At 44.6% G+C, this 16197-nt stretch overlaps 1 non-coding gene and 2 pseudogenes across 1 annotated transcript; all 3 read left to right on the top strand.

The window, feature by feature from the left end:
- Nucleotides 1–6543: 6543 nt before the first annotated feature.
- On the top strand, nucleotides 6544–6696 carry LOC147616213 (5.8S ribosomal RNA). Its single transcript, XR_015262571.1, has one exon. It is a non-coding gene; the product is annotated as a 5.8S ribosomal RNA (ribosomal RNA).
- A 1009-nt stretch (nucleotides 6697–7705) lies between these two features.
- Nucleotides 7706–9220, top strand: LOC147616212 (25S ribosomal RNA; annotated as a pseudogene).
- Nucleotides 9221–9787: 567 nt separating this feature from the next.
- Nucleotides 9788–9906, top strand: LOC147616211 (5S ribosomal RNA; annotated as a pseudogene).
- The last annotated feature ends 6291 nt before the right edge of the window (nucleotides 9907–16197 follow it).

The raw sequence follows: 16197 nt of genomic DNA, 5'->3' as shown, positions 1-16197 counted from the left end.
AAGCTTTGTCAAACTTATATCTAAGTCTGGACACCAGCACAAAATCTTTGCTCATGAGAGTGATCCTATGAGCAAATGCAGCAGCAATATAGCCATCATTCATAAAGTCAATTAAAAAATCTTCTGCAGCCTCTTGAAGACACATGAGGGCCTGGGTTTCCCATCGAACTTTCTGAAGATATGTGTTTCTCATTTTACCGACCAACCTTTCTGATATGTCCCTGACAACCCGTGTAAATGGCAGTCGAGGGATGAGGAGACTTGTAGATTTCTGTGCTGCTCTTATCTCTCTTAAGGACTTCACCTGATAATTCAATCCTCTTCTTGCTGTTGCCTTCGCACGAGGCTTTGGAAGGGGCTTTTCCTGTTCGGAAGGACCTGGCTTGTCTTCAGGTTTTTCAGTCTCAACTGGTGGGTAAACCTTCCTTGCAGTCTGCTTCGTCCTTGCCATTGAAGCTAGAAAAGGAGACCAGATCAAGAAATTTGTACTAAAGGACAAAATTATAAACAAGCCTGAACGAAGCGATGTAGGGATTCCAAAGATTATGGAAGGTGCTTATCGCTTGATTCGGGCACGAAGTAAGAATATCCCGAACGAAGCGAATATGATATTCCGGGAGGTTCGGAAGCGTGTATTCGCTTGATGCGGGATTGAGAAAAAAGTGAAGACCCGAACTAAGCGATGCTGAGAATCCGGGAGGTCCGGATGTACGTACTCGCTTGATGCGGGATGTAGAAAAAACCAAAGACCCGAACGAAGCGGAGAGGGAAATCCAGGTGAATCGGATGTTCGTTATCGCTTGATTCGGTTAGGGAATAAAGAACACTTAATAACGAAAAAGTGGGGTTGAGAAACAAAAGGAAGCCTGGTTTTGCTTGATACAGTGACGGTGAAAAAAATGAATATTTTTAACAATATTAACTTTTTATACCTCGGATTGGTCGTACAGAGTACCGTTGAGTACACGTGGTATGTAATCATTGTCGCCACGTGGCATAAACGGTCACTATTTAATGTCTTAAGTTCACGCGTTTTTAAAATTTTTCCCCAGTTTTGGACCACTCGTTTGCCTCAGATCAAGTTGTTCACCTTTTTCTCTTCCACACCCTTTTTTGCAAAAATAAAAATTTAATTGGAGATCTTGGAATTGGTAAATCCCGCACCAAGCGATAGAGTCATTCCATTTTTTTGGACCTTTCCTATTCGCTTGGTTCGGGCACATCAGAATTTTTCAGGCTTTTTTGTCAAACATCTCAATGAGTAAAGGCGTTGCGGGTCGACATGAGCTTGTTGAAGAAAGCCCAAGTGAGAAGCTCTTGAATGCTATTTTGCAAGATGGTCATGATATGAAGGTATACTTTGATGCAGTGGAGATTTTCAATCCAAGGTTTTCTCTTTCAGATGTTTTTATTGAAGCTCAAGGACATTCTTGACGATGAGTACAACCAATTTGAAATGTTAATTCAAGCCCATTGTTTTCGTCTCGGAGACCATGATTTTTGTCACCTTACAGATTTTACACAGCTATCTGTGGAGAAAGCCAAAGTAACAAAGAGGTTCAGTAGATTTTCAAAAAGAACTTCTTTCACATGCCCTTCATCCATTTCTTGTCCTATCCATAAAAAACATTGCAACCTTGTCCCCAAGGATGTCTCCTTTCTTTTCTTCCTTTTTTTGAAAGCAGAAATACAGGATAAAGTGCAAGAGCCAGAAATTGATGCAGAGAATGAGGAAGAAAACTTAATTGTCACCACAGTTTCAAAGTTAGAGAAATGTGAAATTTTAGAAGAGGAAGAAATTGATGTTCAAGCTGAGGAGAGAGAAAGTGCAAATCTTGATGTTGCAGAATTTAGGGCTTCCACTATAACTGAAGAGCCTTCAGAGGTAGCAAGTATATCTGAATCCTCTGTTACTCTTCCAAACCTTCCTTTCTTTTATATCAATGAGAAAGATTTTATTCCTCTTTCCTATCTTCAATGTCTCTTCAATATCAGAGAAGACTACTGTATTGCAGCAATTTCAGAAGCTTGTGAAGTGGCCAAGGACTTTATTGATACAGAAGTAGAGCCAAAGGAGGAGTTTTTGGCACTTGATTTGCAAACATCTGACAACTCATTTATCCCTGCTACTGATGCACTTGCCTTGTGCCTTAAAAAAATGGAAGAGGGGAAACCTTCCTTGAGTGATGAGGATTTTGAGGACAGGCTAATTGAGTTAGGTATTGAGACTTTTGGCAGAGATTTCAAGCTTCAGGCAGATTCTGATAAAGTGCAAAGGGTTGGCTCTTGCAACTTGATGAAAGAGAAAGTAGTAATTGAGGATGAGTTGCAGAAGGTACCTTCCATTTAATCCTTTGTTAAATGTTATTGTGATTGTAATTTTTTTTAATTGAGGTTTTTGTCTTGCAGATTGAATTACTTGATAAGGATGATTTTCTGGGAAGAGCTAGAGGCACCAGAGTGAAATCTACAGAAACAAGGTCAAGAAGGCCTTCATCTGCTCTCATGCACTACTTGCCTACATTGGATAAGGCTGTGTTCTGTGCATTCCACATGAACTTCTCTGAAGATGCTGAGTTGCCAATATTTGCCTTCAAGGTGTTGTCAAGGTTTATGGGATATACTTCCCTTCAAATAAATGCTAACAAGGTTTTGCTTCTAGAGAGAGCTGCTGCTCTTAGAATCTTTGGATATGCTGCAGGTTTCAATGCCTCAAGAGCAGGATACTTTCTTTGCTACTCAAGCTATGCAGCTGCAGCTGAGGTGTCAGATATCAATCTCCTTGGAGGTTATAGAAGGAGAAAATTTTTGAGATACAGAGGTGACATGCCAAGAAGTCCCAAGAGAATCAAATACTAATGTACACAATATTTTGCAAGGACCAATTTTATTTCAGCAATACTTTTTGTTAGAGGTACAAATGTGTTAGTAATCATTAGTCTCTTTCTTGAGGTGTTGGTGTAGTTTCAGATTGCTGGGTCTTTGATCTCATCCTTTGTAATTGCCTCCTGTAGAACCAATTGAATAATTCATTTAGTGCATTGCTTCTTCTTTGTCCACCTCCTCCTCTTCGGGTACATCTAAAAAAGGAAGTTCTCGCTTGATAATGAGACTTTTCCAATCCTTGTGTATTCCATGTTGCAAGTGGTCCTTCTGTAGCAAAATATGGTCCATGCAAGTAAAGAATATGCTACAAAGAAAATTTTTGTTAGTACATTTAAGAAATTTCAAGTAATAAGTCTGGACACACCAATATATAACTGTTTTGATAAGTCTGAATACTCACCAAGTAATAAGTTATGTCTTTTTCTCCCCAGGCATCTGTGATAGCTTTGATCAAAAGCTTTATTGCATTTTTGAAATCATCTGCATAAGTATTCGAACCAACTTGTCGTCTAAGGACTTTGAAAAAATTGTCGAGTTTTTTCCAAACTTCCATACGTTTGTTGGCTACATCTGGTCTACTTTTAACATTTGTGGTGATGTTACACAGCTGTTTCCAACAGTTCCACATTGCGTTGACTTGTTTGGTGTCATGGTTGCTCAAAAATCTTCTCGCTTTTGCTCCTCCCATTGAAACATCTTGCAGAACATCACCTGTACCTCCAGAAAGAACAGGATCTTTTTTAAGATGCACTTCCCCACCATGAAAACCCATTTGAGAGAGCAAGGCTTCGCACTTTTCTATGCACTCATCTGCAAGTTTAGTCGGCTTAATAGAATATGCATAGTCCAGATGAAGTCTGAGCAATTTGTCCAAGATTCTTATCTCTGCATGCAGTGTACATATATGCACATTTTTCAAATGTATTGGTAGAATTGGATCCCATATTTTAATAGAGGTTGGATAATCGACAATATTCACATTATTTCTGGATGGTGGTTTTCCAATCTCATTTTCTGCAAGCCATTCTTTTGTCCCTGTGCTTGCCATGCAATAAAGACATGGATATTTGGTATTTGCTCCTCCACATACACCAAACATACACTTCAACGCCTTGAGGTCAGCACTCAAATGCCATTCCACAATGAAATCACCTATGTCATCAACATGAAGGTGTTCACCTGTATTCTGGCTCTGAATAACTGAAGGAATGTCTGTTTTTGAGAAGAGCCACTTTAATGTTTCATGACTCTCTACTGGTACCTGAGCTGATCCAATCCACCATAGCTCCATTTCTGATTGAGTTTTGTGGCATGGAGAATCAAGCTTACCCTGACTATAGTCCAATGCTTTATTCATTAGGGATATAGATATTCTTTCCATTTTTTGACACTTTTGGATTTGAGCTTCATCCAATTTTAAAACAAATACAAGTTTTCCTTCACAATCTATTTCTCTTATGTTGTAATATCTCACCATAAAAGATTGGACTTTTCTAATGTTCATCCAAATATTATTATAAACGTTGTATTCAAAAGATGATTTTTTTTTTTGTCTCTCATATGGCATTGTTCCCTCAATATGGAAATACTCTCCGAAATGTTTAGAAATTTCCTCATTTAACATAGTTCTATATTTTCCAACCTTGTGAGGTCTAGGCAACCCAAAAGCTTTGATTTTGTAATACTTAAGGACCCTGAACCAGGTTTTAGAGATGGCTCTGTATCCCTTTCTACTCACTCCCACTGTGTCACAAACTTCTTGCATTTGAGAAGGCTGGACTAATAAGTCCATATCTTTTAATAGATGTTGAAAGACCTGTTTTTTTGAGTTTGATTTTCAGGAAGTTCTAAAAGTTTCAAGATATCCGACCTATTCATAAGCTCATTCAAAAATCCCACCCTTTCCTGAGCATTAGACATATCAAATCCTAGAAGGTTAGTAACATGATCTCTTACAAGTTTTAACCTTTTTTTTCTTTGTCCAGATCTCTCTGTTAAGTTAACTACATCTCGCATTCGTTTTACTCGTGCTCTTAATCCTATTGGAGTTTCTTTTAAGGATTTCAATTTATCATTTTCTTGTTTCAAAGACACTATTTCGTTTTCAAGTTCTAAAATTTTTGTTGCATTCAAAGATGAAGTATTTTGAAGATATGTAGTATATTCTGCATAATTAATATGTGATTGAGCTAGTCTTGAACTATAACCAAGTAAGCCATCCACCCCATCACCAACAAATCTAATCAAATCATGTGGTGTGTGAAAAGAAGGATACCTTCCTGTTTTGGGATCTGGTGGATATAGACTTCCATCTGTCCATAGGTCAATATGCTTCTTTCCTTCGTTGCGAAGATGTTGAGCTTCATTTGCACATGATAGGGATCTTTGGTAGACACTCCGTGTAGTTGCATACTCTTGGTTGAGCTTGATGTTCAAATGAAACTTTCGATTAGATGTATCACCCATTACTAACCGAGCAAAAAGTATAAGCTGAGCTATTAGATCATGAGAGACAGAAGAATGAGAATGAGATGAAGCTTGTGAAATTTTTAGAGAAGCAGAGGAGTGAAATTTTTTTGGAGAATGGATAAGAGCGCGTTTGGAGAGAATGGTCATTTTGCCACGTAGTCACTGAAAGAGGACAAATTTCGAGACGAGCCATTAAAGAGTAGCATGAAAACGATCTATTTTTTAAGATTTTAAAATATGCACTTAGATACATATTCAGTCAGATAGATACGCTTTAAATACCCAAAACGGCTAAATTTGGAGCCGTTTTGACCGTCAACATTCTACTAATTAGCAAGTTAGCGAAATTCCTTACACAGCCCATTTTGAGACGTTTTTGGCCCTAATGTAATAACTAGTTACACATGAAGGATCCTCTTTGTGGCCAACTTCTTAGAGGGACTATGGCCGTCTAGGCCATGGAAGTTTGAGGCAATAATAGGCCTGTGATGCCCTTAGATGTTCTGGGCCACACGCGTGCTACACTGATGAATTCAACAAGTTTACCACCTGGGCCGATAGGCCCGGGTAATCTTTTGAAATTTCATCGTGATGGGGATAGATCATTGCAATTATTGATCTTCAACGAGGAATTCCTAGTAAGCGCGAGTCATCAGCTCGCGTTGGCTACGTCCCTGCCCTTTGTACACATCGCCCGTTGATCCTACCGAGACGATTGAATGGTCCGGTGAAGTTTTCGGATCGTGGCAACACTGGCGGTTCGCCGTCGGGGCGACGTGAGAAGTTCGTTAAGCCTTATCATTTAGAGGAAGGAGGTCATAACAAGGTTTCCGTAGGTGAACTTGCGAAGGATAATTGACACACATCCGAGAGAACACCGTGAACCGTGGATGTACTGTCGTACCGTCGAGGGCCGTGCATGGAGGCGCGATCGCCCCCGTGCCGGAGCCGGGAGATAGTGGGTGAGGCGTCGGGATGGGGCTACCCGTCGGCCGCATGACGGGGTGCGGGGGGAGGGATGCCTCCCCCCGCCCCCACGTCAAGTGGGCGTCTCCCCTCCCTCGTGCCGTCGGCACGGGGCTGCTCGATAAACCTTCCGCCCCCTATCGAGGGAGCGCAAGGCACCATAGCAAATGATCGCCAGACAGAGACCCCTTCCTACTACACGAGGATCAACTTATGTAGCAATGACTTCAGCAACGGATATCTTGGCTCTTGCAACGATGAAGAACACAGCGAAATGTGATACGTAGTGTGAATTGTAGAATTTCGCGAATCATCGAGTCTTTGAACGCAACTTGCGCTCGCGGCTTGTCCAAGGGCATGCTTGCCTGAGCCTCCTCACGACCCACACAGCCCCGCCCCCCTGCCTCCTCCTCGGAGCAGGGGGCGCGTCTATCCGTGCGCACGTCCCCCTCCCACACCATGGGGCGACGGTTGGCTGCAACCGTGTTGCAGTCGGCTGAAATGTATCAATGGCACCGTGTGGTCCGCTCTCCCCCCCGGTGTGCTATTCTCAAACTTTAAATAGGTAAGCGGACGGGGTTGCTCTGTTGATCCCCGCGGAATGGGAGCTCCAAGTGGGCCATTTTTGGTAAGCAGCAGAACTGGCGATGCGGGATGAACCGAAAGCCGGGTTACGGTGCCAAACTGCACGCTAACCTAGATCCCACAAAGGGTGTTGATTGATTAAGATAGCAGGACAGTGGTCATGGAAGTCGAAATCTGCTAAGGAGTGTGTAACTCACCTGCCGAATCAACTAGCCCCGAAAATGGATGGTGCTAAAGCGCGCAACCTATACCCGGCCATCGGAGCGAGTGCAAGGCCCCGATGAGTATGAGGGCATGGGGGTCCTGGCGCAGCTCTGGGGGGCCCGAGCCCGAGTGAAACGGCCCCCAGTGCAGATCTTGGTGGTAGTAGCAAATATTATATTCAAATGAGAACTTTGAAGACCGAAGTGGAGAAAGGTTCCATGTGAACAGCAATTGGACATGGGTTAGTCGATCCTAAGAGATGGGGGATTCCTGTGTCAAGGGCGCACTGCGCACCGCGCATCGAAAGGGAATCCGGTTAATATTCCCAAACCGAGACGTGGCGGTGGATGGCAACGTGACTGAATCTGGAGACGCCGGCGGGGGCCCTGAGAAGAGTTCTCTTTTCTTTTTAACAGCCCGCCCACCCTGAAATCAGATCACAAGGAGATAGGGTCTAGCGGCTGGTAAAGCACCGCACGTCTCGCGATGTCTGGTGCGCCCTCGACGGCCCGTGAAAATCTGGAGGAGCGAATGCCGATCATGCCCGGTCGTACTCATAACCGCATCAGGTCTCCAAGGTGAACAGGCTCTGGTCGATAGAACAATGTAGGTAAGGGAAGTCGACAAAATGGATCCGTAACTTCGAGAAAAGGATTGGCTTTGAGGGCTGGGTCTAGGGGTCTGTGATCTGACCGTGGAGGCTATCGAGGGTCTGCTTGAGCTGCCCCAGCGGCGAGGGCCTCCGCATGCCCACCGGGCGATGGGCGCAGAACGTCGCCCCTCGTGGGGCGGCCCTCCCTAGGCAGTGAACAACTGTCTCAGAACTGGTACGGACAAGGGGAATCCAACTGTTTAATTAAAACAAAGCATTGCGATGGCCCCCACGGATGTTGACGCAATGTGATTTTTGCCTAGTGCTTTGAATGTCAAAGTAAAGAAATTCAACCAAGCGTGGGTAAACGGTGGGAGTAACTATGACTCTCTTAAGGTAGCCAAATGCCTCGTCATCTAATTAGTGACGCACATGAATGGATCGATGAGATTCCCACTATCCCTATCTACTATCTAGCGAAACCACAACAAAGGGAATGGGCTTGGAAAAATCAATGGGGAAAGAAGATCCTGTTGATCTTGTAGTCCGACTGTGAAATGACTTGAGAGGTGTAGAATAAGTGGGAGCCTTTGGCGCAAGTGAAATACCACTACTTTTAACGTTATTTTACTTACTCCGTGAGGTGGAGGCGGGGCTTGGTCCCTGCTTTTGTTGGTCTTAAGGCGTGCTCGCGCATCGATCCAGGGGGAAGACATTGTCAGGTGGAGAGTTTGGCTAGGGCGGCACATCTGTTAAAAGATAATGCAGGTGTGTTAAGATGAGCTCAACGAGAATAGAAATCTCATGTGGAACAAAAGGGTAAAAGCTCATTTGATTTTGATTTTCAGGCGAATACAAACTGTGAAAGCATGGCCTATCGATCCTTTAGTCTTTCGGAATTTGAAGCTAGAGGTGTCAAAAAAGTTACCATAGGGATAACTGGCTTATGGCAGCCAAGCGTTCATAGCGACGTTGCTTTTTGATCCTTCGATGTCGGTTCTTCCTATCATTGCGAAGTAGAATTCGCCAAGTGTTGGATTGTTCACCTACCAATAGGGAATGTGAGCTGGGTTTAGACCGTCGTGAGACAGGTTAGTTTTACCCTACTGATGAGCGGTGCCGTAATAGTAATTCAACTTAGTACGAGAGGAACAGTTGATTCACATAATTGGTCATTGCGCTTGGTTGAAAAGCCAGTGGCGCCAAGATACCATGTGTAGGATTATGATTGAACGCCTCTAAGTCAGAATCAATGCTAGACGCGGCGCTCTCTACCTCCCCGGTTGTTACCCGACTTATAGTAGGGGCGCTCGTGCATCCCCGAGAGCATGTGTTGAGAGCCTCCCCCGAGGCGGCGGAAGTGGTCGCTCCGGGGGTCTTTGAATGGCAATTCCAGAGGATCGGGGAGATGAATCCTTTGCAGAGACGACTTAAATATGTGGCCAGGTATTGTAAGTGGCAAAATAGTCTTGCTGCTACGATCCACTAAGATTCAGCCCGTCGACGCTGCACTGATTTGTCCCCTTCTCTCCTTGTAAGCGGGGTTCGCACGTACCTTGGCCGATTTTGTGCGGGGCAAACTTTCGTGTGCCTTATGGTAGAGCGAGTGCTCGCACGGTGCGCTTGCGCATCTCCTGGGAGTGCGAGTGCCCCCCGTCTCTCGGACGCGAAGGGGGTGGGGAGGAGGGACGATGTGAGAAGTCATGTGGTGGACCTGAGTGGGACGATGGACTCCTTAGAGTCTGAGTGGAACGGACTCTGCTTTGGAATCTGAGTGTTCGTCGCCTGCACTTCAGAATGCCCACGGAGCATACACACACTTAGATGAGTATTTGCCTGAACGACCGTGTCGCACGGTGAACTTGGCTAAATGCGGGGAGGCGTATTTGCCCAAGTGTCTGTGTGGGTGGACTTGGAAGGATGTGCGAGGAGGACTGTTTTCTGCCAAGGGTGTTGTTTGGATGTCCCCCATTGTGCACTCTCTTGGAAACACCCCTTCGGAGTCTTGGAAACGTGGAATGTTCACGATACAGAAAACCTGCTCCTCTCTCTTTCTTGTAGTCTCTTGGATTCGCTACTTTGATGTGGTGCAGTCATACTAGCGCTAATACACCGGATCCCATCAAAACTCCGCAGTTAAGCGCACTTGGGCCAGAGCAGTACTGGGATGGGTGACCTCTCGGGAAGTCCTGGTGCTGCACCCTTTTTTGGGCTGAAGCATCACTATGCCCCCTGAGTCGTGCTGTCACCCCCCCGTCCCCCCCGCGTGCCGTGCCCTCAGGTGCCCCCCGCCGACTCCCGCGAAAAGGGTGCCCTCACAGCTCGGAGAAGTGCCCCGACCGCCCCCTCGGCCGCCCCCTCGGGGAGCCGTGCCCTCACACGGTGGTGGCGTGCCATTCACGGCAGTAGCGTGCCCTTCACGGCCCCTGCGCCCCCCCTAAGAGCCCCTCGGAGCTGCCCTTCACGCCCCCCGGCCCTTCCCCTCGGAGCTGTGCCCTTCACGCTCCCCTCGACCTGCCCTCGCGTGCCGTGGCCTCATGTTCCCCTCGGCCCCCGCAGTGCCGTGCTCGAACACCCCTCCACCCGCCCCCTTGCGTGTCGTGCCCTCACGCGCCCCTCGCCCCCCCTCAGAGCCCCCCCGTGGTGCCGTGCCCTCACACCCCCCTCGCCTGGCCTCCCGGAGCCTTGCCCTCATGCCCCCCCGCATGTGACGTGCCCTCACACGCCAGTGCTGTGCCCTCATGTCCCCTCGGCCCCGCCCTCACGTGCTGTGCCCTCACACGGCGGTGCCGTGGCCCCACGCCCCCCAAGCCGTGCCCTCACGCGCCCTTGGTCCCCCGCGGTGCCGTGCCGCCCGAACACCCCCCAGCCCCCCTCCCCCTGGCGGCCCCCACGGTGCCGTGCCCGAACACCTCCCCCCCCGTCCCGGTGGGAGTAGGAAGATAGGAGGGATTGGTAGATGGTGGAGGGAAGGAGTACGCTGGGCTGAGGGGGGTAGGCAGGAGGAGGAGGAGGTACAGGTCAAGTGGCATAAAGAGGAGGTAGAGAGGAAGAGGGGGTTGTGGCAACGTAGAAATCTTCAGGGGGAGAAGCAATGCCTTTAGGAGCCGACTTGTTCTTGTGTAGTCCCTTGAGATACTAGCATTATGACATGTCATAACCAGCCCGTTCACAAAAGGTACAAAAGGGACGCTTGGGGCAATCCGCAATCCGAAGCAGCATGACCAGAGGAGGAACAATGAGTACACCACATAGTAGGTTTAGCATTCTTTAACTCTTCCATCAGCTTCTTCAACTTTTCAAGTTCATTGTTATGCCTTTGGATCTTGAGGACCTCTAGCTCTCACCAAATTGGGAAATATCCCCCTCAAAAGTTGAGGGAGGTTTGTGCCCAGAATCCTTCTCGGAGAAGTGTCAGGCATTCTCCACTCATGTCTTGAAGCTACTCCAAGGTAGCCATTTGAGGGAGCGTCTCACGAATCTTCCGTTGGGTGAAGGGAGTGCCCTCATCACCCAACCCTTAACCAAAACCACACCCAGGTCAGTAGGAAGCCTAGAAACCAAAATCTTCACACAAGTAAGAAGCTTAGACACCGACTCATTCACACCCATTTCAAGATTATTCAACTCTTGCACAACGTCATAGAAATCTCCAGTACAAAAATTGGACAAGAAGGCATCACAAAGCGCATCCCAAGTGGGAAAATGGCCAGTAGCAAATTGGCTATACCACTTGTCAGCACCATCATCAAAGGTGGCACGAAAGAGCATGAGATAAGCATCTTCCCGCTCAACACCCTTGGACTTACAAGCATAAAGGAAACAGTGAACGTGATCATCGTCTTCTTCTAAGGCTCAACAAAAATAGGGTGCTTTCACATTCACACGTGAAAGGAGTTGAGGGAGAGGTTTTGGGGCATTAGCCATGATGGGAGAAGGGGGAGTGGACGGAAGTGACAAGGAGGGAGTTATCAAAGAGTGAAGATCATGTGCGGGGGATGAGGAAACGGGTGTGAGTAGAGGAGTTCAAGAGGGGAAAGAGGGAGGAGAAGGTGGAGTAGAGGGGGGTGCAATCACATGATGAGGACATCCACCACTAGATCTAGGACAAGGACGGGCACTCTCATACCATTTGGAAGGAGAGGATTGAAGACATACAACACAACGATGACTATGTAAGAGCATTCACAAGAAGCTTAACGAAAATCCCCTTGACCTCCCTAGCAGGATCGCCAAAAAGATGGGACAATTGTAGATGGATGGGACAATTGTAGATGGATGGAAGAGTCCTCCACCCACAGTAGTCAGGGTGTGGAGCTCAAGAGGAGGGAGTGATGGGTCCTTGAGCCTAGGCAGTATGCATGTGCATGATTGATGCTAGGGAAAATCGTGACAGTATAACAAACATAAACATCAATATGAATATCCTAGCATCTAAATCAACATCACATCATAGCAAGAGACAAGTACACGATACATATGGATGTAATGTCTTATTGCAATGTTAATATCTTACTGTGATGTATGGTGCAACACTTGGCTAGAACCTCTCTTTATACAATATGATTGGCCTAATAGTGGTCTATTCTATTACCATTACAATGAGCCCACAAAGCTAGCACAAGACTGAGAATGATTTCACAACACTAAAAAAATTGTCACATATTTCACAAAGCTAACTCAAGATTGTCTAAAGCTATTAAGTTTATTGAATACTTGAATTAATCATTAATTCAAAAATATGCAGCTCAAGAGGAGGGGGCTATGTTCCAGCAAGTGTTGGATATGCTACTCTTGAGCTACATATGATACCACACATTGAGTAGGAGGAGGAGGAGGAGGAGGAGGAGGAGGAGGATAGGTGTACTATGAAGAGTAATTATATTTGATTTAGATAAGACATCTGAATCAAGAATTCAAAGCCAAAAATAGAGGGAAGAATTTGCTCTCAATTTCAGCTTCCAAGTAAAGTCATTGCCCTTACAACACACAACAAGTGGGTGATCCAATGAGATTAATTGATTTTGGTGCAACATTTCTTAGGTCAAAGTGAATCCAACTAGTAGACATGATCTACTACCATGACATATGGGTCTCGGTGCCCTTTCTTTTGTTTCTTACTCCCAGCACAAAACATCATTTGGCATCTTTTTAGTATGATATGCCTCGAGGAGTGGTTGAAGGTAATCGTTTACTACTAACATTCGTGCTACACATATGTGAGGTTGGAATATATAGTTTTGAAGTGGTTTTCATTATGAGATGTGTGTTAAAGGCTGAGGTCATAAACATAGACATGCTTTAAATGGTGTTTGAGTATGGACTGATCTATTTTAGTTTCAAGTGTAGTAGTTTTAGTGGTTTTTTTTTTAGCATTTCAAGGTGGCAATGTAGTTTAGTTATGCTATCTAACATGTGTGTGAATTGTGAGATGTGGTATGAATGAAGTGGTATAGTAAGTAATGTGGTGTGGTGTATTAAGTGACGTAATGACAATGTGGTGTTATGCGGTATGTTATGAGAATGTTGTTATGTGTATGTTGTTAAAATTACAGCAATGTGATGAGCTATGGTGGATCAAATGCTAGAATCAACATCATTAACAAAGAGATTAGATGATAATTAAGACGTGATTAGTGAGCAATTAACTAATAGCTTAGTGTAGGCATGGATAATCAAAAACCAGCAAGTTCTCATTAGGCCAATGCCTCAATTCATAGAGTTTACATCCAAGCATCTAATCCCACTGATTTCTCCTTGATTCACTCCACCTCTCCCAAAATATCTCCACACCTCCTAAATCTCCTCATGCTACCCTTTATTCTCTCCCAGTAGATTCTTCTCACCTTTTCACAGGTTCTCTCACATTTACAGATTCTCTTTTACAGCCTCTAGCCAAGGGCTTGTTCCCACACACACCCTATTCACTTGTATATTTCAACACCTCCTCTCAAGTGAATACTCCTAGCACACTTGGACCCTATACCAAGTTTCCCTCTTACTTGATAGTCCGCAACTAGTGCCTCAAGTCCCTAAACACACAGTCCTTGACACTCTCTCTCTCTATGTGTCCAAGGCTACTATAAGTGTCCGTGACCTTGACTAAAGTGCCCGTGACCTTGACTAAAGTGCTCACACATACATCTACCACATGGCCTACATCATCGGTGGCTCGCGGTTTTACTTTGTTGGGGCAGGTTACATTGGGTTGTGGGATTTCTCTCTCTCTCTCTCTCTCTCTCTCTCTCTCTGAAAAGATGATCCAACTCTACTTCTTTAGGAGCCTCCATGAAGTTTGCCAATGTCGTTCCTTCTTCACCACTGGGTTTGCTATATAGCAGTCTCTTGCCATGTGTCTTGGCTTTCCACAGTTGTGGCAAAGTGAAGGTCCTTCCTCCTACTCTGCCTCTTTCTTGTCCTCGTCCTCGAGAGAATCCTCCTCGGGTGAAGAATGCTTTTTCTTCTCCTACTGTTGAGTCGAGCCATTTCTTCTCTTTACCTCTACTCTCTTGCTCTAGTAAAGCTCCTTCTATCTCGTGTAGCTTCAATTCAGGTACATTCTTTAGTGTTGCTACAATATTTTCATATTCACCTTTGTCCACACTCTTTAGAAGCACTGCTAGTGCCTCATCATCTTCTACCTTTTTGCCAATAGTTGCCAGTTGTTGCTTAATGCTTTTATATTTGTTCAAGTGTGATTAAAGGTTCACTTTCCTTCATATCCAATTTGTAGAATTGCATTAATAGATTTATCTTTGAATTTTTAGCTTGTGTGCCAAATAATTTATTGAGTTCATCTCATGCATCTTTTGCCCATTATATCCCTGTGAGACGTGATGAATGATTTCATCATTTAAACTGAGTACGATAAGTCCCAATGCTTTTTCATTCTTGCTCTTCCATCAGTTTATGAGCCCATTATCTTGCTAATCACCTGGCTAATTAGGATTAGTAGAAAATTAATATTTTCACCTCTTTTTCAACTAACCTTTGTCCCCCAAGCCAGTGGAAGGGCTTGATCTCCCTCCAGGAGAAACATTAGAGGAAATGCTTCTAGCCCAACAACATAGCTATACTCCCTACGATTCAGTTCATCAAGAAATTTCTCCAAACCGCCAAGCGCAGCTGTCGTTTTTTGCTGATTTGCAGGCGCCTTTTTTTCTGAGGAAAAATGACATCTCTTTTTCTCGAGTTGCAATGGGTCTAATTCCTCTTAGCCCCATGGGTTTTCAAGCATGCTCTACAAGCTGGTAAAGTCAGAATTTGATTTGATCAAGTCTATAGTGAGATCCAAGCTCTTCATCAAATCTATAGGTGACTTTGGTAAAACAAAGATTAAGCATTCAATGTTTGGTCGAATCTTGTGTTTCTTGGCTTAATCCTCTACTAGACTAATTGCTAATGATGGCCTTGAAAGGATTTGAGCTCATTTGAACTCTAAGGCCTCAGATCTGGGCTCCCCGCATACTCTATTTTTTGTACACAAAATAGAGGATTAATTTAGTAATCAGGGATTATTCCATGCTAATCAGTGTAATTTGGTACAATTGAGGGTTCAAATTAACCATTAGATATCTAATACAGATCTCTATAACTTCAGATTGCAATTCGGAGATGGTTTGATACTCCAACCATTCCGTACAAATTGGTTACCCTTGATTTAATATAATTTCTAATGATTTTATGCTGATAAATCTGTTGTAATCATCTCCTAAACACCAGATTGAGTTGTAAAAGGATAGACACTGCCCTTGAATCTTGAAATTTGATCAAGAGGTAAGACCCCCTTCACATCATCATGAGTACAGCACAAGAGATAGCCAAATTTAATGGGGAGCAGTTTTACACATGGCAGACAAAAACCATGTATCTGCTAATGAGGAAAAATCTATGGGGGCTAGTTGAGGGAAGAGATGAATGCCCAGAGGTGAGAGGGAAAAATGAGTGGAAGAGCAGGAATAAAAAAGCATTGGGACTTATCGCACTCAGTTTAAATGATGAAATCATTCATCACATCACAAGGATACAATGGGCAAAAGATGCATGGGATGAACTCAATAAATTATTTGGCACACAAGCTAAAAATTCAAAGATAAATCTGTTAATGCAATTCTACAAATTGGATATGAAGGAAAGTGAACCTTTAATCACGCACTTGAACAAATATAAAAACATTAAGCAACAACTGGCAGCTATTGGCAAAAAGGTAGAAGATGATGAGGCACTAGCTGTGCTTCTGAAGAGTGTGGACAAAGGTGAATATGAAAATATTGTAGCAACACTAAAGAATGTACCTGAATTGAAGCTACACGAGATAGAAGGAGCTCTACTAGAGCAAGAGAGCAGAGGCATAGAGGAGAAATGGCTCGACTCAATAGCAGGAGAAGAAAAAGCATTCTTCACCCGAGGAGGATTCTCTCGAGGACGAGGACGAGGAAGAGGAAGAGGCAGGGAAGGACCTTCACTTGCCACAACTGTGGAAAGCCAGAACACAT

The sequence above is a fragment of the Cibotium barometz genome, chromosome 38 (assembly GCF_041138505.1).
Source record: "Cibotium barometz isolate CiBa-2024 chromosome 38, ASM4113850v1, whole genome shotgun sequence".
Classification (NCBI taxonomy): domain Eukaryota; kingdom Viridiplantae; phylum Streptophyta; class Polypodiopsida; order Cyatheales; family Cibotiaceae; genus Cibotium; species Cibotium barometz.
This window is presented reverse-complemented; position numbering and strand designations above follow the sequence as displayed.